We start from the raw sequence: 27,847 nt of genomic DNA, 5'->3' as shown, positions 1-27,847 counted from the left end.
GATAGTTATGAAAATAATTATTTCCATGTGTTGGGAACAATCATTGTCAAACATAATTAGTTTGCTGCTACCACTCCAGTTATTCCTGCAGGAATCTGTGCTGCAGACCCAGCAAACTCCTCAGAACCTTGGTTTGTGCCAATTGTTTAGGATTCTTCTCCAGAAGAATACAGACATCTACCATTAAATTCAACCAACACAATCACAAAAGCAGCCTGATAACAGAAAAAATGGAGATTGTATTGTGCCCAAACACAAGCACCTTATACCCTGCCATGTGCTTGGAACAGGAACAGTGGATGGACCCAAAGGATGTTTGTAGGTGAGAAATGAGCAGTAAATTTTTTTCTTTTTTCTGCTCACAATTCCAGCCTTGTTCCTGGAGCAAAAGCCCTGGAGTCAGCAGATAAAACTTTTCTTTGCCACACACTTTGCAGTAATTGTGTTACGTCTTCGTGTCTGGCTTTATTCACAAGTACATCACGATAATTTCCAGCTCACTGACATGGACAACCTAAAGTATTTTACAGGCATGGGGGAATTTGAGAATCTAGAGAAAACTGTGATGGAGATGTAAATTACTGCTATGCCATGCATATATTCTCATTTTTTACAGTATTATCTGATGCATTTTATATTTTGAGGTAACTTCCACATTCCAGGATAATTGCAAATGCCACACTTTTCCATTATGCAGGAAGAGATAAAAAAAATTATTTTCAAAAGAAATAATTTTTTGTTCTTTTTCAACCATCTCATTTATATTTATAAGCAAAAGATATTTTGGAATGCAGACCTGTTTTCTCCCTCTTTATAGGATCTCCTTGTTCAAAATGCCTGAACAGCTTCATCCAAAGACTACTGAAGACACAGGGTGAGAAAGTGGGGTCTATATCCCATGTTTGCCACTGCCTTGTCACCTCAAAAAAAAACATTGTAGGAAAGACTGGAAATCTAATGTAATCTCAAAATCAGGAGGTTCTGAAAAATGGATGCAGATGTACCAGCAAATTTTAACTCAAAATTTTCCCACATTTAGCTCTGTCAGGTTGCCTCCCCTCTTCACATCCTCGTGGGGCTGACATTTACCAATGTTAAGCTATAAAAAAAAAAAAAAAAAAACCCAACCAAAAAAAAAAAACAACAAAAAACAAAAAAACAAACAAACAGGAGATGTTGGAAAGACTGACTTCATTAAATGGCATCTGCATCCAACACAGACTACAAAGCAACACACAAAAGCATCTTTGTGCACTGCTGGTGCTTCCCTGACATCTGAAGAGGCTTCTCTTGAATGCTCTTGCAGTAGAGGAGTTTGTTTTTTTTTCGGTGAAAGAAAAGCAACTCTCAACATTTCTCTGCTTAGAAAAGGAAGTTCGTGAAACAGGGGAAAACTCTGGGCAGCTTCTTTCTGCAACTCCCCCCCAGCCCCCCTCATCCAAGATCACCATAACAATATTTAGAAAAGCTTGTCTAAGCGTATTTTGTTGGCAAAAGTGATTGATTCTTGGCCTTGGTGAGCCTAAGATGCATTTTTTTTCCAGCAGATAGCAATATTCTGTTAAGTGGCAATAGCAGCAGGAGGCTGCATCCCTCACAGCCCAGAACTTGATCTTGGCATCTGTGAGGCAACAAACATTCTTCCCTTGTAGCTGAAATAATTAAACAATTCAACAATTCAACTGCAGCCAATCTATCCCAAAGTTACTGGATGTTCTCAGCCTCCAGATTTTCACTCTTTCTCCAGACTCCCACTACTCTGAACGGTGCAAATGGAAGATTTTTTCTCAGATGCAGAGCACATAGCAGAAATAAAAAGATTGCTACAACTTGTGCACACACAGGTCACAGAAAATGAGAAATTCAGTCAAAGCACTGTCAAAAGAATAACTTTTGAGTGATCTCAAAAATACCAGGTCTTCTGATCTTTCTGACAAGGCTGTTCTGTGAAAACACAGCCTTTTGTTTTTCCAGAATGTAAAGTGCAGAAGATGACAGGTAACACACCCAGAACAAGCTTCTAAACTCTACCCCCACAAAGGAAACCTTTTTAGGAATACCTTTAAAAACTCAGTTTTTCCATGGAACTAACAAACAGAAAGGTTTCTAGAAGCTGACAGTAAAGCCACTTTCTCTCAGCATATCATTCTCTTTTTCAGAATATTAAAAGTTTTTCACCAGACATTTTAATTAAGTACAGACTCCCTTCAGTCTTTTTGGATGGACAAGGGCTACTTATACCTGGAGACTAAAGAATCCAATTTCTTTGAAAGCAGGTGTCTGTATGTACCTAAAGATTAAAAGAAAAATAAAAGAAACTCATAGCAACATACAACAGTACCAATATCAAGTTGTCACTGTGGATCTGTAGCAGAAGAAAACATCCTAATGAGCTCATAAAAAACCTGAAAGCCCCAAGAAGAGACATGTGGATGCTGCAGAGACCATGAGCAACCAGATGAGAGACTGGATTCCTTTAAAATGTTATGTCAAAAAATCCTGGGCTGATAAATTTGCAAGATGGAAAAGATACTGAGTAGCACTTTCTGAAAGGGTGACCTGAAAATGAAAATTATCACAGACATTTCCTGAGTATGATCTGTTTATTCCTGGTGCTGTAGGAACAGAAAGAAATCCTCACCAACCTCAGGGACTTCAACAGGACTCACTGCAGTGTGTGAAGGGCAGGATGAAGAAGAGGAAATTATGAAAACATTATTGGAATACTTTTCCAATGATTTCTCTTTAATTATTCATTATAAACCCCACTATTTCTAAATACTTAAAAGTCATTTTAATATTTCAATGGATCTTTTTGCCCTGTAATCAAAGCTCATATTTTTTGTATAGAATCAAGTCAGACTTCTGTAATTTTAAGGGGTACCATATCTATTATTGTGCTAGATACAAAAAAATTGTTTGTACAAGTATCATAAAATTTTATAGGATTAAATCCAAGTTGTGGAAGACTGAGGGTAAAACATTCTACGAACTACTCAATGTAAAAATTGAAATTAGGTTCTGATAAACAGGATCCTTAACCAAAGGCAGGTGCAGTAGATTTTCTGGAGAGGAATTTGCGAAGAAGACAAGAAATGACTATTTCTGCCCAGTATTTCTTATTCGGCCAGTATTCTGTTTTATCAGGAGCAGTGGATGGACCCAAAGGCTGTTTGTAGTTGAGAAATGAGCAGTACATTCTTTTCTTTTTTCTGCTCACAATTCCATGGAAAACAACCCAACCAAGAATATTCAATTGCAGCTGTAATCTTTGTTGTGCAGGTTATTTTTTACTAAAATGCAAGCTTCTTGTGTTTAAATAAATAATTTAAAAGAGGACATGTTAATGGGCTATCATAGTTTGCTTTCTAACATCAGGGATTCTCCATGGGTATGAAGAAAACATAATCACACATATGGTGGAACTAAAATGTACTATTTTTCTTGAATGAAATTCTCTTGTTAACTCAGCAGGCACTGCATGAGATCACATATCATTTTTCAACCATCTGCACATCTCACAGTATTATGGACAGAAAATTTCCATTATTCAGCCACTAAGACTTTATGCTGGATGACTTTTAAGTGTGGATTCACTGTAGTATCTTTCATCACTGGGGGAAAATTTGGCATCTATGCAGATGCTACTTGCATTTTTATAGATTTCAGTTCAAAGAATAAACTTCAAGTCTGTCCTCTTTCTAACCCCTGATGGATCAGACATTCCAGGTAATTTGGACACATGACCTTTCATATCACAGGCAAGCTGGAAAAATTCATGGCTCAGATTTCAAAATGAAAAAGACACTTTAAGAAACATCAAGAGTCCTTGATTGTGATTAGCTGTTTGATAAAAGAGAAACATAATAAACCAAATAAAAAACAACCCCCCCCACCCTTCACATCAACAGCTTTGCTGCCCAAAGATCAAAAGCCAACATGTTAATGAGCTCTTTTTTATGAAATGAAATCACTGCTGATAGTGCTCAGTGAGTTCTGATTAATTCACAGTTTGCCACAATACAGTGCTTAGTGAATTACCAGATTTAAGGACTGCAGCAGGAAGTTCAGACCATGCCTCTCTTTTGGTGTTGGCTATTGAGGGGCTTGCAAGCCCCAGGCATTCTGTTACTCTGTCATTTATGACATCTTCCATTTTCAAATTAGAAATCTCAATATATACATCAACAGCAGGACATGTTCAGGAAGCTCTGACATGATATTCTTGTTTATATAAAAATATTTTGGAGATTAAATTCAGTTTAATTTCCTGAGTCCATACAGGTCTGATTTCTTACTTGAGACATAGCATCTAATCCTTGAATATCCTGAAATTAATTAAGAATGTGGTGAGTTTTACATTAAAGGGTAACCTGTTCTTAGGCTTTCATTATTTTAACCTGTTCCTTAATATCTACAAGAGACCCATTGGGAGTCATTGTTTTTTTAGAAACACATTATGGAAATTCTGTCTTTAAAGGAATATGCCTGTTTAACTGTAGCTAAGTAGTTGAACAAATAAAAATCAGCAATGGAGGGAAACACCCAAGAATTTTTTAAATAATAACTGAGCTTCTTGATTTTCCAACTAGCCCTGCATGATTCCTTCTGTACTTTCATTAGCATATATATTAACTTCCATAGCATCAAATTTTTGAATCTGTAAAATGCTATGAAACATCTTTTTTAAAAGCACACCTGTCTAAAAGGTTGTGCTGAAGGCCCCATACTTGATTAAAGGTGGCAAACAGCATGGCTACACTATTTATTGACATTTCCTCTTGCTGCTGTTGCTAGAACCATTATCTTTTACTGTGCTCTCCATTTCCCTGCATGACATTTTTAGCATTGCCAAATACTGGTGTTTAATTGTTTCTTAGGGGTGATGAAAATATAAAATGGGGAGTCATTATCTGTGTGGGAGAACAGCACTGGGAGATTTCACTCCTGGATTCATCACAAGGAAATGGGAGTCACTGGTGTGACAGCAGAATAAAGGGGAAATATTGCGGGATGTGCTATCCCAGAATGATGCTGGATTGAGGACACAAGAAACAAATTACTCTGGCAAACTCAACACTACTGACAGATCCAGAATGCTCTATCCAGGCTTGGAAAACAGATCTTGGAGAAGATATTGGCTACTGGAAATAAACTGGAGGAGAGAAGAAAGCGCAGTAAGAATTTTAGAAAAAAACAGCTGAGGAAAATATGGAGTTGATTTTCCTTATGTGTAAAGATAAAGACACAAAGGATCAGAAGAAAGACAGAATCCCTCATGCAAAAGAAAAAAGCTGTGGAGCTTTCCAGTGGTTCTGAACTCCAGGCCAAAAAGAGCTGAAACATTTGTGGAGTCAGCTTGAGCAATGCTTTTCTTTACAAAAGCATGTACAACTTTCTGCAGTTCAAGTATTTGATTAAGCTCATTTGGGGATGAAATTATGTATCAGAAATTAGAATAAAGCTGAAACTAAACGTGACTTTGAACTGCACCAATATCTGTACTTAGAATACACTCTGCTGGCAATGTTGCATTACTATAAATGTCTGTTATTGTCATGATACATAAACATTCAGGCACCTGAAGAATGTGCTTTAAACTCACATTTGTAGTAATTTGCCATGCCTCTGGTGTTTAATAATGCAACAACCCTTGCTTAGCATTAGCAAAATAATTTAAGTGAGTGTTTTGCAATGTTCCATGAAGAGCATTAATGCAATAATACATTCTAAGTACTTAAAAAAAAGGAAACCAACAATACAGCTATACAGCTAAAAGCTCTATTTAATGAATGTAGAAGAAGCAGACATCATAGATGACTTGAATTAATATTTTTAAATTAAAGTTCCAATAGCTGGCAGGTTTGAAAACTATCTTCCTCTGGAAAACAAGGAAATATGACTGAAACCAGTGAAAACACAAAACTGAAAATGTTTCATTGTGAGAATTCTGTGATTCTCTTTTTTTTTAAATATACACCAGAGGTGACATAGCAGGTTATATACATATTAAACCACTGCTTAATAGCAAATACTGAGCACTGTGGCCTGCCATAATGCAGGGTTTGGAGATAAAACAAAAATGTGGCTCATCACCAAAAGACAGAGATTCATATTGGTATAATATTCCCTTTGAGTTACTTCACCATAGTGATATTTTCCTTTTGGACAGTAATAACTACTCCTAAAATAAGTTTATTTCCTGAGCTGGGATGAAAGGGATGTTTTCAGCCACATTCATTATGCAAAGAGGGGAGTCTGTGGCTGCTATCACAGCAATTCCTGCTTGCACTCACTCTTGTCAGATGTGAGCCTCATCTGCCGTGCAAACAGCACTACAGAGCTCATTGCTGATGGAGAAGCTTTCCAAATTTGACATCCAACCCCACGGGTACAGAGGATTAGGAATCCTGAGGATTTGCCCAAGGACTGTGCTCTCTGCTTTTGTCCCAGCCTGGGTCATGGCCCCCCTGTAACTCTGATCCATTCCCCCAGGTTGCTGTTGGAAGGCACCTTACAGGATTTCCCTGTGCAGCACAAGATTCTGCTTCAGATTATGCTGCTCCACATCTCACATTCTGCTTATACAGGCATCGCATCACACACAGACCAAATGTGCCATTTTTATGATGAGCAACCAAGAAATAATAATTCAAGCTTTTTTTTTTTTAAATTACTGCTGTCAGAATTTTGATGAGAATATTCCTATGAAACAGCTGCTGCTATATGACTATGAAGTAGGATATTGATCGAGGAAAATAGTGAATAAACTCTCTCTTTGAGCTGTTTTTAGTGTTAGCTAAGCTTGATGCATATTTCATTTGTATCATATATAACTCCTATTTCTTGTATCCTGTTTTTCTCCTTAATTATAATCATCTTGTGGTTAATTACACAGAGAGTTCTAATGACATCATGTTGCATTGTATCAAATAAAAAAATCTATTTTATGTTTCAGAGTGATAGTTTATCAAGTAGTAGAGATCTGGTTAGATATTCCATCTCGAGCACCTCAGTTAACCAGCTCCTTTCCCTTATTTATTTGGGTAAATCACAGAGTTACTCAAGAATTATGATGATTTTATCCATATAACTAAAAAAACCCTACAGGAACATAAAGCAAAAAAATGAAGTATCAGGTCTTTGTTTCACCAATTCTATTCAATCCCTCTCCAAAGGACTCACACAATGCCCCAGAAAATAAACCAAAAACACCCACATTCAAGTCCAATGCTTTCTGCAGCCTCAAACTGAGAATTAACCTGTGGTCCAGGTTTGCAATGAAGAAACAAAATCAAAATACTGATCTAAAATCCAGGAGAAGCAGGAACATTTTTCAGCCCTTCCACCTACCAAAACAAGCTTTGCAAGGCTGACAAAGACACTCTTCTAGGATATTTTTGTTATTTAAAATCACTTATTTGAATTATCTTGAGGCTGTTTAAGAGTATTTTCTAAAGTAAGCAGCAGTCACGTGAACTCTAAAAGAAACTCACACTGATCATGAGAAAATTGGAGGAGGAGCCTTCAGATCACCCCAGAACCTCCAATAAAATGAGATAGTAACCTCCACACAAAATAACTAAAAATGTTAATTCAATTGTGGTTACAAAAAATCAAAAAGGTACAATGAACAAATTAGAGCATCCTTCAAAGAACTGAATTCATCCCTAAGCTAAGAACATGAAAAAATCTGGCATGGAAATAGAGAACACAATGGAGATCCATCGTAAATTCAAGTCCTGGTAGAAGAGGTTGCAGATCAAATTCAGCAGAATTTTGAAGAGTAATCTCCAACTCTGGATAGTATTTTACACAGGAGTTCTAAAGGAATTCAAGCATGAAACAGTTGAATGATTCACTGCAATTTAACTCAGAACTCTTTCAGTAACAGACAAAGATATTTCAATGCCAGGGGCCAATAAGACACCAATTTTCCACAAAGACAACTGTGGCAGAAATATGAAAAATTACAGCAAATAAACCTGGCTTCCTTATCCCCCAAACTGGCAGAATTTGTAGTAAACCCCCCATGTGTTAGCAGACACCTGAATAAATATCTTTAATGAGTTAACATAGCTTTTGTTGAGAAAAGGTAGACTTGGAAAATAAGTAGATAAAAAAATTGACTGATATCTCACATTTCAAAAGACCTTGTCCAGAAATGTCTCTAATACTTGGAAATATTGATAGCTGACAGCAGTTATTGAAAAATACGCCTTGGGGGAAAGTAGTTCTTTTGAGTAGAGAAAAACTGTTAATGTTTTATGGAAAATAACATTTGAAAATTAAAAGACAACCTGTCAATATATCATATACAGAGGCAATTGCATTCTTGGCACAGTAGAGCTTTCGTGTAGCAAACAGCAAAAACAATTTGAGTGCCTTGTCTCAAAACACTCAAGAATGGCAACACATGAAAAATGGAAAAGATTGAGTAGCTGGTCATTTTCTTGAGCACAGAATAATTGCATTTTACAAGTTTAATGTTGGTTCACCTGTGCTCTTCAGAAAAACAGGAGATGTCTCATTTATATGTGCATATATAAATATATATGTATTTAATATGCATGTATTGCGTTACTGTTGCATATAATCACAGGAGGTGAATTGGATTTAACAATTTCTATATAAATTACAGCCTCACACTGATTTCTTCATAAATCATAGCTTTAACCTCAGTCAGCTAAAGAGTGCTTTTGAAAAACAATATTTAAAGGAAACTGTAAAAATCTTGCAGTCGCTTAAGAACAAAAAAGAAAATTGAAAACTGGTTTATGGTGAAGTCTCAGAACTTAGATGACTTGAACAGTGATTATTTTAGTAGAGCAGTTTCTGACATCTGGACTCAGATCCTTCATTGCTCACTCACCATGTGCCTGGAGCCAGATTTAGGTCCTTGCCTTGGTCCTGTGGCAGCTTTTTCCAGCCCAGCATCTGACATCAGCCCTGGATCCTGCTCCCCACGTGCCAGACTGTTCTCAACAGCATTTAAAAGAAACACACGCCCACATTGGGGTGCTTTGGACTCACACTGGGTGTAGCCAGACTTCTGTTTTACACTCTTGCTCTTCAGGAACTGATATTTACTGGGGGTCTGAGTGGTCCAGGGACTGGGACCAGCTGGGAAACAAGAAACGATGACAAGGAAACAGAATTAAACTAGGCATTGTGTAAAACACAGCCAAACCAAACAATCATTAAAGATATGGAGGACAGTATTCACCATTCTTTTGAGATGTCAAATCTTTTGGATTTGTTTCCATCCTAGTGATGGCCTGGAAACACACTTGGATTTCTGCAAATGAATAAAATTGTGTGTCTACACATTACATACACACATTCCTTCCCCTCCCCATTTCAGGAATGACATTTTCTTTTCCCCCCAAGGTCTCATCCTATGCCAATAATGCATTTGGGCTATAAAGAACTGAATTAGATGCAAAAGGAATTGTAACCTAGAAATGATAGATCATTTTCAGATTTTCCTAACAATAAAAGGAATTGAATATTTCATTAACGTTATTTTCTTTCTGATTTTAAAGCTTTGGAAACTGTTACAACATGTTTATGTTTGCATTTAAATCTATTTCAAATAAATATATGGTTGTATATAAAAGGCAATTTAAATACATATAATGATAAAATTAAGTTCCATTACTGCAATATTCTTTATTTTCTACAATAACAATTCACTGAGATTGTTATCCCTTTCATCTTAATTGGGTAATGTATTTTCCTCAATGCAACTGTTTAGAAAACAAACACTGGGTTTCTTTGAGGCAATTTGCAGACATTGTTAATCTCTGTAGCAGTTATGAAGCATATTTTCCTACACCACTTCCGTGGTATTTTATTATTGAGCCACAAACCCCTCATTTTATATGTGAAATACACCACAGCAGTGGTGTTTGTTTCAGCAGTATTTGTTCTTTTTTCCCTTTGGACTTGTAAGCACCCAGACAGGCAGGGAACAGAGGGCAGAGTGAAGTGTGCCAGCCCTTGAGAACATCCCAGATCTGCTGATGGAACTGGGACATGAGCACTCCAAATCACAGCAATTATTTGTATGTGATCTTGTGACATTCCCATTCTCTGGACAGAGAGACATCATTCTGTCTCTCAGGATTTCTTGGAGAAGCACAGGGAGAAGAAGAGGAAACAATCTCTGTCTCTGCTCCTTCGTTTTGCCCATGTGGAATGTGGTGTGGGGATTGTTTACCTGCAGTGATGGCTGGGTTGGATTCTGGTGAAGTTGTTTGGGGTCAGTGACCAGTGGATCCAGCTGGGTTGGGCTCTCAGCAGAGTCACGAGTCTGAGTTAGATAAGCAAGAAGTAAGTATGTAGAATAGGATAGTCTCTCTTTAAATAGTATATTAATAAAGCTGTCCTTCATCCTTCTGATCTGGAACCAGACATCATCATTTCTTCCCTGAGCTGGGGTTTGCCACATTTTACTCTAAGATCTGCTTCATGCAATCACAAGGGTCCACGGGCAGCTTAGAAAACCAAGTTAGAAATAAGGATTGCTGCAGCACCCTGGAAATCCCTTGTCTCTGTGGCCTCTTGCTGCTCCTTGACTGCTAATTTTACGTGTATTGTTGCAACAGGGCTGCTTGGACTTTTACTTTGTCCCAGGTTTGCTTTTTTACTCTTTCCTCCAATTGCAGTGCTACTTCCACACCGGTGAAGCTTCAGAGGGGAGAAGCAAACTGAAAGCAGAGGGTGAGGATGGGTGACCACTGTCACCCCGTGGGTGTCTCTGGTCCCCTCCTCACCTGACCTTGATCCCCCTTCAGGGGCTGTGCTCTCTCCAAGACCAGCCCAGTGCTCCCAGCACTTCCCGTGCCAAGGCAGGCCAGGCTTCAGCACATCTGGAGCCAGTTAAATTTAAAAAGAGCTTTAAAGAGCAGCACCTTTCAGTTTCTATCCAAGTCCTTTGCTAAACTGCCTTCTGAATTTTTTTGGCCTTTTTATAAAGAAAGGTTGTGGCAGCATCTTTCCACAGTTGGAGCCTCTTTTACTAAAGAGCAGATGGACTATAATTCAGCTCCTTTATTTCCAAAATAGTGATAGGGTGTCACCTACATGATCTCTTGAAGCTCCTAGATGGTTGCACAGATGATGTATTATCCCCCTGAAGGATTTTGTTATGAAAATTAGGACTTGGATGAAACCTAATTTAAATAACCCAAACAGAGAGTTAAGAGAGAGCCACACAGGGTTTTCAAGAATCTTACGCCTAGGAAAATGCTTCATAAACCCAAGTTTAGTGTATTTTCATAGAACATTTAAGAGATCTCTGATATTTCAATGACAAACCCAAATTTCATTTATCTATTTCTAAGCAATACTTTTTATTTTTGCAAAAATTACTTCTAGGTAATTAGGATTAAGACCAAGTTTAAATCAACGAATACAGAATGCTTTGTATAAACGACATAAGCCCAGAGTAAAAGCTGGATAGGAATAGATGATTTATACTGCTTTGGTTCGGTGACCTGGGTTCAAAGTCAGCCAAGGATAAAATCAAAGTAGGTTTTCCAGTCTGAATAATATAAATGTTATGTGGAAAGATTTATATTCTGAATGCTATCTAAGCAATTAATCCAAAGGGAATTATTTATAATTGCTAATTAGTTACTACAGACGATATAGAATGGAATTATATATCAGTTCTCTTCTAAAATCTCGTGGGCTAATGTAATTGTGTTCCATTAGTATAAATCCCTTTACAATGGAGATTAAAATAAATGGGACTGAAACTTCCTTGGCTTCTGTATCCAGTCCTGCTGTAATGGATGGTTTGAACCCAAATCCTGTAATAGGATGATGCTGCCCAGCTGAGGGACTGTCAGAGGTCACAGGCTGCTATCAAAGTTTCTGCTCTTTTCAGCAGTGGTTATTTACTTCTATTTCTTCTAACATTTACTTCCACTATTTATTTGTTACTCACAAAAAGTGGAAGCAATCTTCTGCTCTGTTTGGTCTCTCCCATTCCATCAGACACAACCCTAAATACAATAAATAACTTTCACTTTTCTGCAGATATAAAAGTGTCATTTCTATTTTTGAATTTGCTCAAGATAGAACATTTTACCACCATCACTACAAACATATACATCAATTATTTGAAGTTATTTTGCTTTTTGCTTCTCTGGGAGGTCAAAAAGTTGTCAGAAAAGAGTACGGGCAGATTTTAGGGTTTTGTGGGAAGCACACTGCCATTATATTCCTTCTGTCCTTTATCAAAGGACACTTCCAGGATAGATAATTTACACAGCAAGCAACATGAGAATGGTTACACTGAAAACCAGATCCCAACAAACTTTCACAATCCACAGAAGCACAACAATGGTATTGGAAGGATCTCCTGCTTTCCTGGTCCAGGAGCTGGAGGGATGCTGCAGCTCTGCCCTTCTCAGGAGCTTCCTGAGGGAGAGGATTCATCCCACAGTTACTGTAGCAAGACAATGGAATATTTGTGCAATATTTTGACATAGATTTCAATTAACAGCAGCAAAAATGAAAACACTTTTTTTTTTGCAGCTCTTGGAAAGTTTGTTGAACTAGAAATAATTTATCCTGGTAAGCTGAAGTCTCCTCCTGAGACAAAGCTTCAGAATTTTCCACAGTTCAAAGGACTTGTGCTTTATAAAATGAAATGACCCTATTAATCTACATTGAGAGAATTTACAGTCAGTTTATGCAGAATAACTTTACCATTTCAAGAGCAGTTAGAACTTGATTTACGTGCTGCTACTCCTAAAGAGGGAGGTGAACTTGTTCTCTTTCTAACGAGTGCAGAATTTCCGTAGGGTATGGGACACTCAGCAGAGCAAAGCAGGGTTTGTGCCAGGAAAGGCTGAGTGCAAACTGCTCCAATCTGCAGGACCTGTGGCATTGCAGATGCTCCTAGGAGGGCTGGGGAAGTGGCAGTGGAAGGGAGATCAGCTGGAACTCTGAGATCAGGGGTGGCTCAGAGGGACACTTCTGGTCACTGGGACAGGACAGCCCTTGGGTGGCTCTGGACACTGAGAGACAGGCTTAAAACCTAAAAAAATTAACTTAAAATCCAAACTAATTGATAGTCTTGAGCTGGCCTCTGTGTTCTCTTCAGTATTCTCCAAAATGTTGAGGAAAGGCAATGAAATCGGATTAAAGTATTTTTAATCTATTAGAAAATTCCATGTACACACAAAAATTCATCACTTGCATGGAACTGTAGGTTTGCACTGCCCACTGTGCTGAAAAAATAGGTAGATACTGTGAAAATGCCATGAAGACATAACCCTGCTCCTAAAAAAACAGACATAGAAACTTCCTTTTGGGAAACTGGCTGAGAAGATCACCTGAAGAACACACTAAGCTAAAGTACTACTGTATTAATTAGTAATTTAATATGCAGAGTAATTCTGAGGGAGAGACAACTGAGGAAGTCAAATAAAAAAGCTCAATAACCACTATTAGGAACTCATTGATTTGTTTGTCCAATTAATTTTAGACCTAACAAATTACTGTATGCCACGTGACTGATCTCCGACAAATTCACAACACTGAGTGGATGAAAATATTTGCACAGATTGGATACCAATAAAGCAGGATGTGAAACTATGGGGGTTTAGATTGGTTTAATTGGAATTTCAACTAAATTAAATTGAAAAATAAGGTCAAAGTAAACTGGTTCTGGTTATTGATATAAATTTCATGTAGCTACAGGAAGATATTGAAGCAATTTATTTCAATCTAAAGTTTTGATTCATTGTTAGATATGTAATTAAATTTATTTTGTAGAAGCTTTACAAATACTTAAATCTGCATAGTGAAATATTACTTCTGCAACAGAAAGTTTAAACAAAACAAGTCACATAGTTATCTTTTGCATTTTCCTTTCTCCCTTTGGGAATGCTATTCTACACTTTCACTACTTATGTACATCAAAGATATTTTCAAAAATTAGAAAATTAGAACTTAGTTCACATCCTTCCTTAGGTGGGGACAAAATTAATGTCAGAGATGAAAACCTCCATCCCTCTTTAGGTGCAGACCTACAGACAGCCCTGAGGTCAGTGGTGCTGAGCCCTGAGCTATTTGTGAGGGATTTCCCCAAATTCACTGTAACCCCAAATTTCAACCTAAAACCCCCCTGTGACCTAGAAATATAAATTTTATGTTACTGCCTTAGATGCTTACACAAAGTGCCTTTAGTGATACAAAGATGATCTGTTCCACGTGGGAAAAGAGATTAATGCTGATAACAAACATGTTGGAGGGAATGTGTTGAGGTAAGTCACCAAAAATAAATGGGAAAATTTTATTCCCATTGAGGCAAATCAGGATGAGGTTGAGATTAATTAAGCAGGAAAGTACAGCACATGACACCTAGTCTAATAAAGACATTTGCATATTTAAAGAAAGTGAAACAATATCTGTTTTAATTAAGTAGGCTGCTCCTTCAGGTTAATGCATTCAGGGGAAAAATTAAATCTGTCTGGAATCCCTGGAAGAAACGGAGAGGGGCTGTAGGAAATTTGCTCCCTGTAATGTGATTAATGGACTTGCCTGATGAGGACTGACTCCTGTAGGGCAGCAGGGCTTGCAGGGAGCCAGGTGCTGACACCTGGAGCAGGGGTCCCTGTGACCCCTGCAGGCACACATCAGCTCTCAGGTGTCACCCCCGTGCTGAGGATTCCCTCCAGCTGTCCAGAGGTGTTGGAGTCCAAAGATTTGACATCTAGTTTGCTCCAGCAGCCTGAACCTCACATTTCCTCCACTTGCTGATCAGAGGGAAATGTTTCTGCAGCACCTGAGAGGCGCCCAAAGGGTGAGGATTCAGCTCTGCTGCAGGTGCTGCTGTCCTCCTCCCTGCCTGCTGGACAGACAGACTGCAGCTGGACAGATGTTTGCTCCACTCAGTGCCACTGATCAGCAGGAGCAATTAAAATGACACTCTGCATTTCCAAAGCTGCTGGTTAAAGGTGTCAGTTCCCAACGTGTCCTCTTGTAAATGCTTTCTATCCTTTGAATTTCTCATGTGAGTCCAAGAGCAGTGAGAAGAAACCTCTTGAAGTGATCAAAATTCCATTCTCAGGGGTGCTTCAAGGTGAGGAGCCAAAGATTCTTTATGCAGAATAAATTTGTCTCTAGCAGAAAATAGTGCAAAGCAAGAACAGAAAGCTGCTTTCTACTCCCAGCTGTCCCCATGTGTAGCTCCACAACACCTTCAGAGAGGGTGCCAGGCAGAAGAAAAAGGATTTTTAAGCTGAAGGTAGAGGAATGTCCTGGTAAGATCAAAGGGGAATTAAATACCTGTGCTATGGACACAAATTTATGCATTCCCTGTGTTTTCAAAGAGCAATTTGATGTGATGCCACTTCATGTCTAGCACATTATGCAAATATTGTCTGCAGAAATCTGGCATTTCCATGGTATGTCTCGTGTATAATCTGAGCAAGGAATACAGCTGGAGCTGCTCTCACCAAAAACCACTGCCAGCATCACTGCCAGGCACAGGGATTTTTCTAATGAAGAGAGTTCTGCACGTTAAAGCTTTTTGAACAGACTTTATAAATAGCAACAACTCTGCAAACTTCTGCTTGAGCTTTAAAAAGACTCAAGAAGAAAAGTGCATAAAAGACCAACTCATGATTATCTAGTAACTCACTCATTAATATCTAGTAACTCATTAATATCCAGTAACTTATTAGTATCTAGTGAGAGTTACCATAAGAAATAAATATAAGGGCTGGAGGAATCCATATTAAATTCAAGGTTATCAAGTGAGTCATGCTTGATAAAAGCACATCTTCCTATTTTTTATTGCCTAGCACTGCTCAGGATGCATCTAGCAATTAAAAACATAATTGTTGCACAATAAAAATTGCCAAAGCTATTAACCAGCCATATAAATGAAAACTTTGACTCCTAGCATTTTCCATCAGAGTAATAAGAGTACAGTCAACATGCTTCACATTTCCAGGAATTCACAGCCATTACATCTGCTGTTTTTGTAAGTCAATCCATTAAGTTAAAAAAAAAAAAAATCTTCAGATCAACTCTGCCACATTTTCCTAGATAGTTTTGATTTTTATATAATAAGAAAAATTTAAGAGACAAATTCTTCTTTTATGAAATCAACTCTGTTATAATTAGCTGGGGGATATTTTGATGTTCAAAAAAAATGTTAGGGAGAGGATGTCCAAAGTTTAAAACATCAGAGTGATAAACTGCACTTTAAGTTGGGGCATAAATATGGCCCCAGTAATAGTTGGAATTAGCAAGACAAGGTTAAAATTTAATTTTTCTAATAGTGAGTTGTTAAAAGTTACATCCTGCAGTATTAGGCATAAATGGCTTGTGTTACTTTGACTTTCATGGGGAGAGCTGAGGTCACCGGGCCCAGCTCCAGGAATGTACTTAAGCACATGTTTAAGTGCACAATAATTATGCACATACTTAAATTTTGTCCTGCCTCGTTTTCTCAAGCTCTTGCAGCTACAAAACCAGTGATAAAAATCAAGAAATCATCTGGTTTATGGATGGATGCTGGTCCCAGAATCTTCTGGGTCATAAACATACAAAAGATTTGCAGTTTTAAACATTTTCTCTTTCCTTAATCTTGGTGCAATCTGATTCAAATAATCTTGGTTTTGGGGTACATGATGCAATAAAAGAGCCATCAACTGAGCATCCCCTCATGATTTTTATTTTTTAATGCACTCAGGAAGACATTGCTAAAATCAGAATTTACATAAATTGCCAGCTAGAGAACATGAGGAGCATTGTCATTTAATTGTAATTTCCAAATGACTTTTGAGGCATAATTGTAGAACATGGACAATATGCACAATTAAAAATGGACTGTGAACAAAATATTAATACATATATTAATTCTGGATTTCATTTTTATACTGCTTCCTTCCACCAGGGTCATATATAAGTACTGGTAAAAAAAGTCACAGGTACCTTCCAACTTGCAATATCAACATTTAATCTCTATGTTATTTTTATATCTAATCCTTTGCCTCTATAATCTTTCCTGAAGTATCTAAAAATGCTTTACACTGCAGTTGTAGTAAAAATTGCCTGATTTATTTACAAATTATTCTAATTTAGTTATTCAGAAGCAGTACATTTTTATCCTGTTTATCTGATAGATATTCTGATGTAGTAGTTTAATAGACAAATGTAATTTTACAAAACACTATTAGATTGCATGCTTGTTTTAAAGATTAAAGTGGGTGACAGATTGATTGCTCCTAAATTGTTCATTCAGGGTAACTGCGTACATTTTAAACCACATTTATTTCATCTTCTGTGTACATAAATCCAATGAAACATTAATTTTTCTATTTAAAAACCCCATGTTATTGGAGGACAGGAATTATTGTCCACGCTCATGAAATTAGATTAGATTACTTTGGTTTTGATAACTTGTATTGGAACAATCAGGTCTTAATTTTGTTATCAAGATCTAAACTGTGGATATACCTTATTTCAAGGGTGATGATATATAAAGATTACTTTTAAGGTAATTTTTTTTCCTAAAGCATTATTCCTAAAATAAGCTATAATACAAATTACTCCTTTACTGACTGAAATATATTTAAATTAATGATTTGTTCATTTTATGAGCATACATTGAGAACAGAAGAAACATTAAAAATCATTATAGATTTGTAAGTATTTTATTAGGAAAAAAATTACCAACTCACTCTCTAATTGGCTGGCCGATTAGAGTGATTTGTTTCTAATAGAAGAATAATTTTGTTTTGGTAAAAAAAGAGGAACTGTTTAGTGTTGCCATTTATTCCAAGTCAGATTTTGCAAAGGGTTTGAACCCAACAGTTAATTTGTCATTTTCCTCTGTATTCAGTTTTGCTCCAGCCAAGGTTTCTGTGTGATGAATACAAACACAGGCTGGGGAAATGTTGCTTTGAGCAGTGAAACCCTTTAGAAAAGGTAGATGAAATTTGAGGGAAAGTTTCACATACAAAGGGGGAGATGTAGATATGAACCCACCTGAGTTCAGCTCCTGGAATCTGCACTGAATCCATTTGCTGGACAATAAATAAAACAAATAAATATAAACTTTTTTTTTTTAATGAATTATTTCAAACCTATCAACTGTTCAAGTGGTTGGTTTTGTTTTTTTTTTTTTTCTTTTTTTGGGAGGTTTGTTTTTTTTTTGTTTTGTTTGTTCTGTTTTTGGTTTGGGGTTTTTTTAGTGTAGTGACAAGTCTTGGGGATAAGAGAAAACCAGACTATTAGAATTCCTTATGACCTCAGTGTTTTACAGTAACACATGATACTCTCCTAAGTAAGCACAAAATAGATTGTTTGGATTAAGTTTTCCCCATGTGGGATGATTATTAATCACTGTCAATTTGAATGGATAAATAAAATGCAGTTCAAGTATGACTTTCCCAGGGATGACAACTCACTGTTTTGTAATATTGTCATGGATGAGGGAAGGAAAATATTCCTACTTAATTGTCAGCTAATTCAGGTGTGGGAGTAGCACAATTGCATAGCCAAAATAACAGTTGCTGTGATCCTGACCAAGAATAATAAATGAATACAGAACCATTGTAAACGAACTTCAGTGGTGCAGACTCTGGGAATATTTGTTAGTTTTAAAGTCAGTGTCCTACCTTTTTTTTTTAATCTCTTCCTTCAGAAAATATCCACAGAGATGAGGAAGTTACTCCTTTTCCTTTGTCCTTGCAAGTCCTCTGTAGTCTTTGTGTTCAGACAGAAGATCAGGCTCATTGCATCTGCTAACGACCCTTCTGCTCTGATCAGACCTGTCAGCTCACACTGGCCAATTATTTTGAAGTGTGCAATCCTGTGAGTTGATGTTTCTCAAGAAATATGAAGTAAAAAGAAGAAATATTACTATTTTAACCTTTATGTGGCATAAACTGACAATACTGTACTTCTGTGTCCTTTTCTTACCCATATTTTCAACAGAAAATCCAGTAGTTCTCCATATAATGGAGAAGGTCCAAAATGTGCAAGGATGACTAGATGAGTATGTTTGAATGTTTTTTAGAAATGTTTTTGTCACCCAGTTGAGATTTGGGTGGTATTGACATCTCTGGAATCACCAGCAGAGTTTTGGGTGGTATCAACATCTCTGGAATCACCAGTTGAGTTTTGGGTGGTATTGACATCTCTGGAATCACCAGTTGAGTTTTGGGTGGTATCAACATCTCTGGAATCACCAGTTGAGTTTTGAGTGGTACCAACATCTCTGGAATCACCAGCTGAGTTTTAGATGGTACCAACATCTCTGGAACCAACGTGAGCTGGGACAGCTCAGCCCACGGGGCTGTGCATGAATTGAGCAAAGGGGCAACTCAAACTTCAGTGAAACCACAACTGCATTCTTTTCTCCTGAGCCTAGTTTATACTTCCAAAACATCACGAGAAGATTTTTGCATGCATTTTTCTCTTTGACTTAGTAAGTTTTCAACAAACAGATCAGAAAGCTTATTCTATTCCTCTCTAATCCCTAGCACAGAGAGCAGTCAGTAGTGCTTCCTTCACTGTGAATGCATCTCCTCAGGTTGTCAAAGAACTGGTGTTACCTTGGTTTTTCCCAAGCATTTTCCAAATCCTTAGTGCTGTTGGACATCATTTTGCAAATGCTGCTGCAAATCCCATCCTGAAGTGCTGCTGGCTTTGTGATTAGCTGATGGAAGAGCCCACAGCAACCTTGTAAAAGCACAATGCTCCCTCTTCCTCTGCTGCCCTGCTCAGGGGGTCAGTATCAGAATAACTCTCACACTTTCTCGTGCTGCTGCAGAGCCTCTTCTATTGCTGAAGTGCTCATCTCTGGGGGAGTAATTTACCTCTGCCATGAGGAGCAGGGAAGGAAAATGACATTTTGCAAATGTAGAGTTAAACACATACTTGAAAACCAACCCAGTGCAGCTGAACTGTAAATTTCCATAACCTTAAATTACACCAACCTTAGCACAGCAGGTTATGGTGTTGACACAGCAAGGTAATCAACAGTTCTTTATACAAGAAAGTGTCTTTTGTGACAAAAGTTCCAATTTTTAAAGACCACAGAAAAAAAATGGATGTCTGATCTTGAGAAACTTGCAAGACATAGGTGGTTGGCACATACAGCAGCAACTAAAATGTTTTGTTTGATTGGGTTTTTTTTAAGAACTAAATGGAATTTTTAAATTCATTCAAATCTTGAAGAGCAAAATAACTTGTATTACCTATTTCTGTTTTTAAGGGGAGCTGAGTGCCTAATTTGCTTTGAGAATCTAGCAAGTATATTCTCAGTTGCTGAAGGAATGAGGACATGCTTGTTAAAACCTGTTCAGCTAATTTGACACGTATTTGCTAGAAGAAAATATATTACCTTACAAGTTGTCTACTTCTATATGATGCCAAAATACATTTGCAATATTTTTCTCTAGTGAACTGAGCTATTAATTTACACAACGGAATTGCAAATCTGAGAAGATTTTCCAGGAACTAAAGTGACTGATGTTAACACTTTTCATAATTTACAGAAACAAGAAAAAAGACATTTGCTGGCATGCAAGTAATGGAGTTATAGGATTACAAACATAAACCTCATCTACATCAGTGTAACACAAATAATCTTGCTTTTAAATTGTTTTCTTACAGTCTGCATGGATTACATGAGCACATCAACAAACTGATCTGTGAGCACTCCTATTGCCAGCATCCCTGTTCTACCCAGGGATAAACAAAATAAACTGGAATTCACTGAGACCTGGAGTGCAAACTGTGGCCAGGATGTGCCCCACACACTCAGCTCCACATTCCAATCTGAACTAAATCCTGTACCTGCTAAAATATGCCATTTTTATACATCTAAAACAGACAGCCAAACCATTTGGATTTAAAGGCTTTAATGATTTTCTGCCTCTTGGTGTGCCCTGCATTTTGACTCCACTTTCACCATGAGATGTCTATGGAGCAGCAGTGGTAACTGGATCCTGAGCCTGACCCAGATGAAAAGAGAAACAACATTATAAAAATTTGTTATTTATTTTTGCCTGGCTCTTCCTGAGGCCATGGCTGACAGCTTGCAGAAGGCAGGCTGGAACAGGTCAGCACATGCCCCCAGCCCAGTCTGCCACTGAATCCATGGGACTGGAGGCTAACTTGGATTTCTGGGTTTACAGCTCTGCAGTGAACCACGATCTCTCTCCCCTCAAAATGGGTCAGGCATGAGAATGCTCTTATTTAATTACTCGAGGGAAATATTGACACTTTTAACTCATTTTCATTTCCTTTCTTGTCAATATCTCTCCTTTCTTTACAATCCCTTTTGTGTGCGCTTGCAAATCTTCCTTTCAGGAAAACCATTGCAGAGACTCTTATTTCTCCCCCTATATATATTTAATTCCTTTTTCCTTATTGCCCATGAACACAAACATAAGTCTCCTCCTTAAACAAACAATCCTTATGATAACTGTTGAAAGCAACCAGTCTGAAAAAAAGCCTCCTTCAGATGGAAAGTTAAAATTTGGAGATGAAAGAAAAATCTTGTGATCATATCCTTCCCTCCAGAGTTATCCGGCTAACTGAGAAAAAATATTAAATAAAGTTTTCTTATTTGCTTATGCTAAATATTGACTTTCTATCTAATCCTTCAGCTGTGTGACACTCTACTAATGAGGCATCATGGACAGAGCATTCCTTTGTTTATTTGGTGATTACTCGAATGGGCAGTGCCCCGAGGAAAACACAGCTCAGCTTTGCACTCATCCAGGACAGAAATTTCTGGCTGCCCACACAGGAGGGGGATGTGCATCAAAATGCTGCTGGCCAGAGATCTGACCTTATCTGTTGATCCAGCTTCCTCTTAGAAAAGTGATAAAAATGCCATGAGATCTGTAAAGAAAAGTATTTTAATTGGCATTGCTGTCTGGAAATGACATTTTGAAAAGGAATGCCAGGTGAGTCTTGAAATTTTTCTCCTAACAGCTGTCACAGTAGATCTAGCTTTATTTCCTGGTTTATTTTCTTTACGTGCTCAAATGAGAGGGCCAGTTTTGGCAAATATTGTAAACTTTCTCAGGAAACACAAACACTAGCATGCTGCCTCTGCTTCTCACTCATGGCTGATTTTTACTTGTTGTAAGAAAGGTAAGTTCAGTATATTTCATAGTTGTGTCATTTTAACTATGTGAGGCTGTTGAAAGGCAATTCTATGTTTACAGAAGTGCTTTAAATTTACAATTCCCTGCTCCAAATACTCCTGCATCCACTGAGTGTGTGCTAGCCATCAAAAGAGAATTAGAGGTTGTCCAGGCAGCTGGCAAAGAGATATTACAAGACTAATAGAAAGACTATTCACCTTTTACAGTGGTGAAAGAGAAGCCAGGCCTGGAGGAAAGAATTAGATTACATTTCTATTACAAATATTTACATTGCATTTTTGAACACTGTTCCAGACCCCGTGAATAAGCTCAAAGCAGAAGCCTCACCCAAGGGGTGACAGTCACAGGCACAAAGATATCTGTGTGCAACAGCAGCTTTGGCCTTAAACCACACAAACCAGCAGTCTGTTGAGCAAATGAGAATCCATGTAGGTGAACCCTGCTATTATATGCCACCATAACAACGGACTAAAATTCAATTTCTGTCATTTTTAGACCATTATTATAGCATCAGATATCTGCCTTTGGCTTTATTGGATAACAGAGAAAAAGATGGTGTGTCTTACAATTATTTATGGGAGTGGATGGATCTATCTTTATGCAAGTGATGACACGTTCTGCTGGAAGTATGCACTGTGTGAAATGTGAACAAGCAATTCTGGCTGCAGAATTTCTTAGACAGCATTTAAGCTGTAAAGTCTGAATTATACATGAAGGGAATAGTTAAATTATATCCATTTATGGAAATTTGGTAACTGGACCAGGAAAAAGACCTTTACAACTGATGAAGCCACACCAAAGCATTTAGTTGAGCGCAGAACAAAATCTTTCACTTAATCTTCTGGGTTTTATTGAACCACATCATACCTTTTGTTTTAATGGAGTTCAATTTTAAGACTAAAGCTATCTTTAACTGATTTCACATGTATGTCTATGAAATATGAAAGTAGCTCTTAAGATCCCCTCTAGAATCTTTTTATTTCTCCCGAATTATTTTTACCAAAATACAAGTAGTTCCTCTGGCCTAATAATTAGACTCATTAACAGATAATTTATACTTCAATAAAATTCTATATATTAAAATAAAAAATATTTAAATTTTTCTATGTATTAAGGTATAAAGCACAACATTAAGAGGAATTTATCTTAAATTCAAAGATTCTGAATGCTTTAAAGTTAGTATGCCAAGAGAAAGTCCCCAAGTTGAGAATCATGGCGTTGGAACTCACACAGGGTATATGGAACAATTACCAGGCAGAGAATCCACCAAAAATAAATATCTCAAATGAACAATTATCTTTAATAAGACTTGCCAAGATTCCAAAAATATTTGTATTACTAAAAAAAAGAGATGCCAATTTCCATGGAACCATTTTTGTTGTAAATGTGGTATATCCTGTGCTCACAAATGCATCATCCAAGTCGTTTCAGGGATTAGCTTTGATGCCATTAATTCCTAAAGACTTCAAAGGCAGCACCTATCAGGAGAAAATTATTTTTTTCACCTTTGTGGTGCTGCTTATTTTGCTTTTCCTCCTCTAAATAGCTAATCCACAGACCCATTTAAGTAATAAGTACATGTACAGCACAATAAAGAAAAGATGGCTGCAAATAATCCTGATTTCTCATGTTATTCATATTGATGCATATCAGAAATAAAATTAATCTCTTGGATTATTTACCTCCTTATGAAAACTAAAATGCTTCTTTCTTAAAGGAGTGTAATTAATTTCTGACCTTCATAAATCTCATTCAGTTACTACTATGCAGAAAATGTCTTTTGTGTCATATTCTAGTTATTAACAGTACATTTTTTGGATTTTGCTTTATCATATTAATAACTGTACACATTTACATTATTTTAATTAGAAAAGCAATAATTGTACATAAACTCTTTAAAATATCCTGCTCCTATATCCCCCCGAGATTATTCTATAAGAATTATAGAGATAATAAGATAGAATTGGTGTGAGTGTGGTATGTAGGTCAAAACTAGAACCCTTATGCCACTAAAAAAACAATCAAACCTCCTCAGGTATCAGTGCAGAGGCCTCAGTCTCAGTTTAATGTGCAGCTGAATGGGTCAAGTCCTCAATTCACAGTCCCTGTTTTAGTTCTGACCTGAAGCCAAAGCAGAACCGCAGATTCAGAGGAACATTAAGGTCCCAAAATGATCAATCCACCCTTCATCCAAACACCCCCACGTCCATCAAACCAGACCATGGAGTGCCACATCTCCTCCTCCTTCTAACCCTTCCAAGGACGGCAATCCACCACTTCCTGGGCAGCCTGTTCCAAGGTTTGACCACTCTTCCAGTGAAGAATTCTTTCCTGTTTTCCAACCTAACCCTCCCCTGGCACAACCTGAAGCTGTTTCCCCTGTCCCATCCCTTGTTGCCTTGGAAGAGAGCCTGACCCCCACCACATTCTCCCACCAGAGAGTTGTACAGAGCAATCAGGACTCCCTGAGCCTTTTCTCCTCCAGATTAAACACTCCTAAAATCAAAACTCCAAGAATTTGATTCATTGCAACCCCTCTTGAATCACAAAGTGTCCTAAAAGTGAAGTTGTTGGAGGCGCTGCTTTGCTGAGCGCCAGCTCTGGGGCACACGGAGAGAATTTGGGGTCTCAGTGTATCACCCCTGTCTAAGCACAATCTGTCAGACACCAGACAGCCTGGCTTGTCAAGCTGCAGCCCAGTGAAGCTGAGCTTTGGGGTTGTTAGCTCTGAAAAAGGAGAGCCCGTTTGGCAGGGTCTGTCTGACACGGCCCACGCTGAGCTCTGCTTTAATCAGCCCATGACAGCAGGACACCTCTCTGCTGAAGAACAACCAAGACCAAACACTTCAAAGCACTTCTCCTGTCTTTTTTATACCCATTCCCCCTTTCTGATAACTAATCCAACTTAAAATATATGGCTTGCAAATACAAACCTGATTTGTGACCTACCTGGATTAAAGAAGAGCCTTTGTTCTTCTCTCAGAATGTCTCGCACACCAAAGGATAATTATGATAGGTACAACCCCTATAATCATCTCTGTGACAAAACACCCAACCTGCAATGGAAAGATTCCAGTAGAAATGCAAATAGTGAATGTAAAGAACACAGTCAAAACACTTCCCTCAGGTTTATTTCAATTGTCTTGTTGATTAAAATATAATTTTGATAACCAAAAATATTTCTGTGCTATGATATCCCAGTAACAAAACCATCTTGGAGAGACAGAGAGAACTTCAGGGTGATGTTTCTAAATTCTCTTATAGCTTAATATATGAAGCAAGTCTATATAAATTTAAGGAAATTATGGTATGTCTTTGAAATGAAAGAAATCAAAGACTCTGAAATCTTATCAATCTTGAGCTGAAGAGGCCACAAGAAGGAACAGAGGGAAGGAGAAGTTCAAACTGCAGAATGGTGTAAGAGCACACAGACTTACTCATCTTGTCATGTTTTTGAAATCACAGCTGTCCTTTCTCACCCAGGGTTTCATTTATCACTCATGTTCCTTTTTAAAGCTGAATATTCAATAAGATAAAACAGGACAGGAAGGGACCCTAACAAATAGCTTGGTGTCACACACTTCAAACACAACAATGTGGAATTACAGCTTCTTTGAGAATCCCGTGCTCCTGGATCTCACACAGGACTTGTAAAACCAAGGGGAATCCATCAGAAGGCCATGAGAACTCTGCTGGCTGGATCAGTCCCTGAGAGAAACCTGGCTCAGCCAGGAAACTTGACTAAAAAGCTCTGGCACATTGTTCCTTAAATCTGTAGCACTTCCCATACACCTTCAGCTCCTCGAGAGCTGTTAACTGGCTTAAACATTCCTAAAAGTGCATGTAGAGTAAGTTGAATTAAGCTATGTGTGTCACTAATTAAAATCATTGAGATTTGAGTGGGCCTTAAGGGCAAAAATCTGTTCCTTTTAAAGGAACACACATAAATACTCTGGGAACATCTAAGTATAATTATTATAGCCTTCAGGACTCTGACCTAAAAGTATCAGAGTGACTGCATTCCTGATGGCAAAGTTTATTAGCACTATTTTTATTTTCATACAGTTATTACACAAATGCCTGGAAGTGACACTAGCACACAAGAGCTGTTAATAATACATCCTACATAAACACTTAGATTACTTTTGTTTCTTTCCATTTGCTTTCAAGGCAAACTTTAAAATCTGAAAACATGATAGTTGAAGAAATTTTAGTTCTTTATTCATAGAAGAAGCAAGCATTGCATTTTTGTCAGCAGTTAGGAGCCAGCCCAAAGCCACCTGTGTGTGCAAAGCTCTGTAACACTACACAAAACTGTAAAAAACCAAAGAGAAAACAACTTGGACCTCTTGATTTTTCCATCAAGATGCTTCTGGGAATCTATTATTTGTTCTCTCATGTTACAAGTCTGTCATAAACCTGGATCTAAGTCAAGATCTGAGTATAAACCCAGACCAGGACACCTGACCTGCTCTGTGCTCTTCTCTCTGTTGTAACCAACATTTTGCTGTGCTGCTGTCAGGCAGTTTTGGTGGCACATTGATGATACTGCTGTAACTAATAGATATTAAAAACACGCAGTTAGCACACATTTATGGCTATACACATAAATGTATGTTTTAATGGCCTATTACTTTGTGTAGAGAACTATTTAACGACCCTAGGATAAGGATGTATGCATGGCTAGGTTGTTTAAAAAAGCTTTATGTCCTTGGCAAGCCAAATCTCAAAAGCTACTGAAGGAATTCAGAAGAGGTAGAAGAGGTTTCCAAAGAATACAGCAAGAAATGAGGAAAGCAGAGGCTGGAGGGGGGCAAGCACAGATTGATAGCAGAAACCCCAGCTGAATAAACACAGATCACTGATGGTCAGTCACTGATCAATAATGAAAGCAGGGTAGAACCAGCTACAGAGCAGAAGTGGAACATGTAGAGAGCTCTGAAATACATTTTGCAGCTGCTGGTGACGGAAAGCATGGACAGAACCATTTTTAACTGCATGTAAGGCTCCAGTTAAATTAACTATTAATGTGCCTTACTGCAGAACAGGCTAAGAAAAACTGATTTCTTTGATAGCCTGTAATATGACAAAGTATTTATTATCACAAAAAGGAAATCCAAGTCTTGGCCTGTGTTATCATAATCCTCCATCCTCACAGCTCTGTAATCTACTTTCAAAAGGTCAGAAGAATAATGATTCATTTCTCCTAATGGTTTGACACTTTTGTAAAGTATGTTTTGGAAGCATGACAAGGAAATAAATATATTCTTGTGTGTGAATTTCCAGCTTCATGTTTCCAAAACATACTTCACAAAAGTGTCAAACCATTAGGAGAAATGAATCATTATTCTTCTGACCTTTTGAAAGTAGATTACAGAGCTGTGATCAAATCTTACTAGAATTATGTATCCACAAAGGCACTTCAGCACATCCAAAAATCAGGGTAAAGCATTCTCAAACTCTTTTGGTTTTGCTCTGCAAAGAGGTTTAACCATGACTAATAGGAATTTTGTAGCTATCCTTTCATTAGCTTTGAGACTTGCCATTCATGTGCAGGAACTCTTAAGGATCAACATGTATTTTTAAAGATAAAACAGAGATGAAGCCTTTTATCTTTAAAGACTGGGTAAAGAGGCTAAAGACTGAGAAAAAGGCACAAAAGTGACTCATTCAGAAATGAAGTTCCA

The 27,847-nt window shown here is 37.6% G+C and overlaps 1 long non-coding RNA gene across 1 annotated transcript; it reads right to left on the bottom strand.

Annotated features, from left to right (window-relative positions):
* Nucleotides 1-219: 219 nt before the first annotated feature.
* Nucleotides 220-27,383, bottom strand: LOC146763258 (uncharacterized). Its single transcript, XR_014952395.1, has 3 exons — nucleotides 11,957-27,383; nucleotides 10,223-10,315; nucleotides 220-9,123 (listed from the first exon to the last, which is right to left on the bottom strand). It is a non-coding gene; the product is annotated as an uncharacterized LOC146763258 (long non-coding RNA).
* Nucleotides 27,384-27,847: the final 464 nt, after the last annotated feature.

This window comes from Lonchura striata, chromosome 4A (assembly GCF_050655825.1).
Source record: "Lonchura striata isolate lonStrDom1 chromosome 4A, ASM5065582v1, whole genome shotgun sequence".
Classification (NCBI taxonomy): Eukaryota; Metazoa; Chordata; class Aves; order Passeriformes; family Estrildidae; genus Lonchura; species Lonchura striata.
This window is presented reverse-complemented; position numbering and strand designations above follow the sequence as displayed.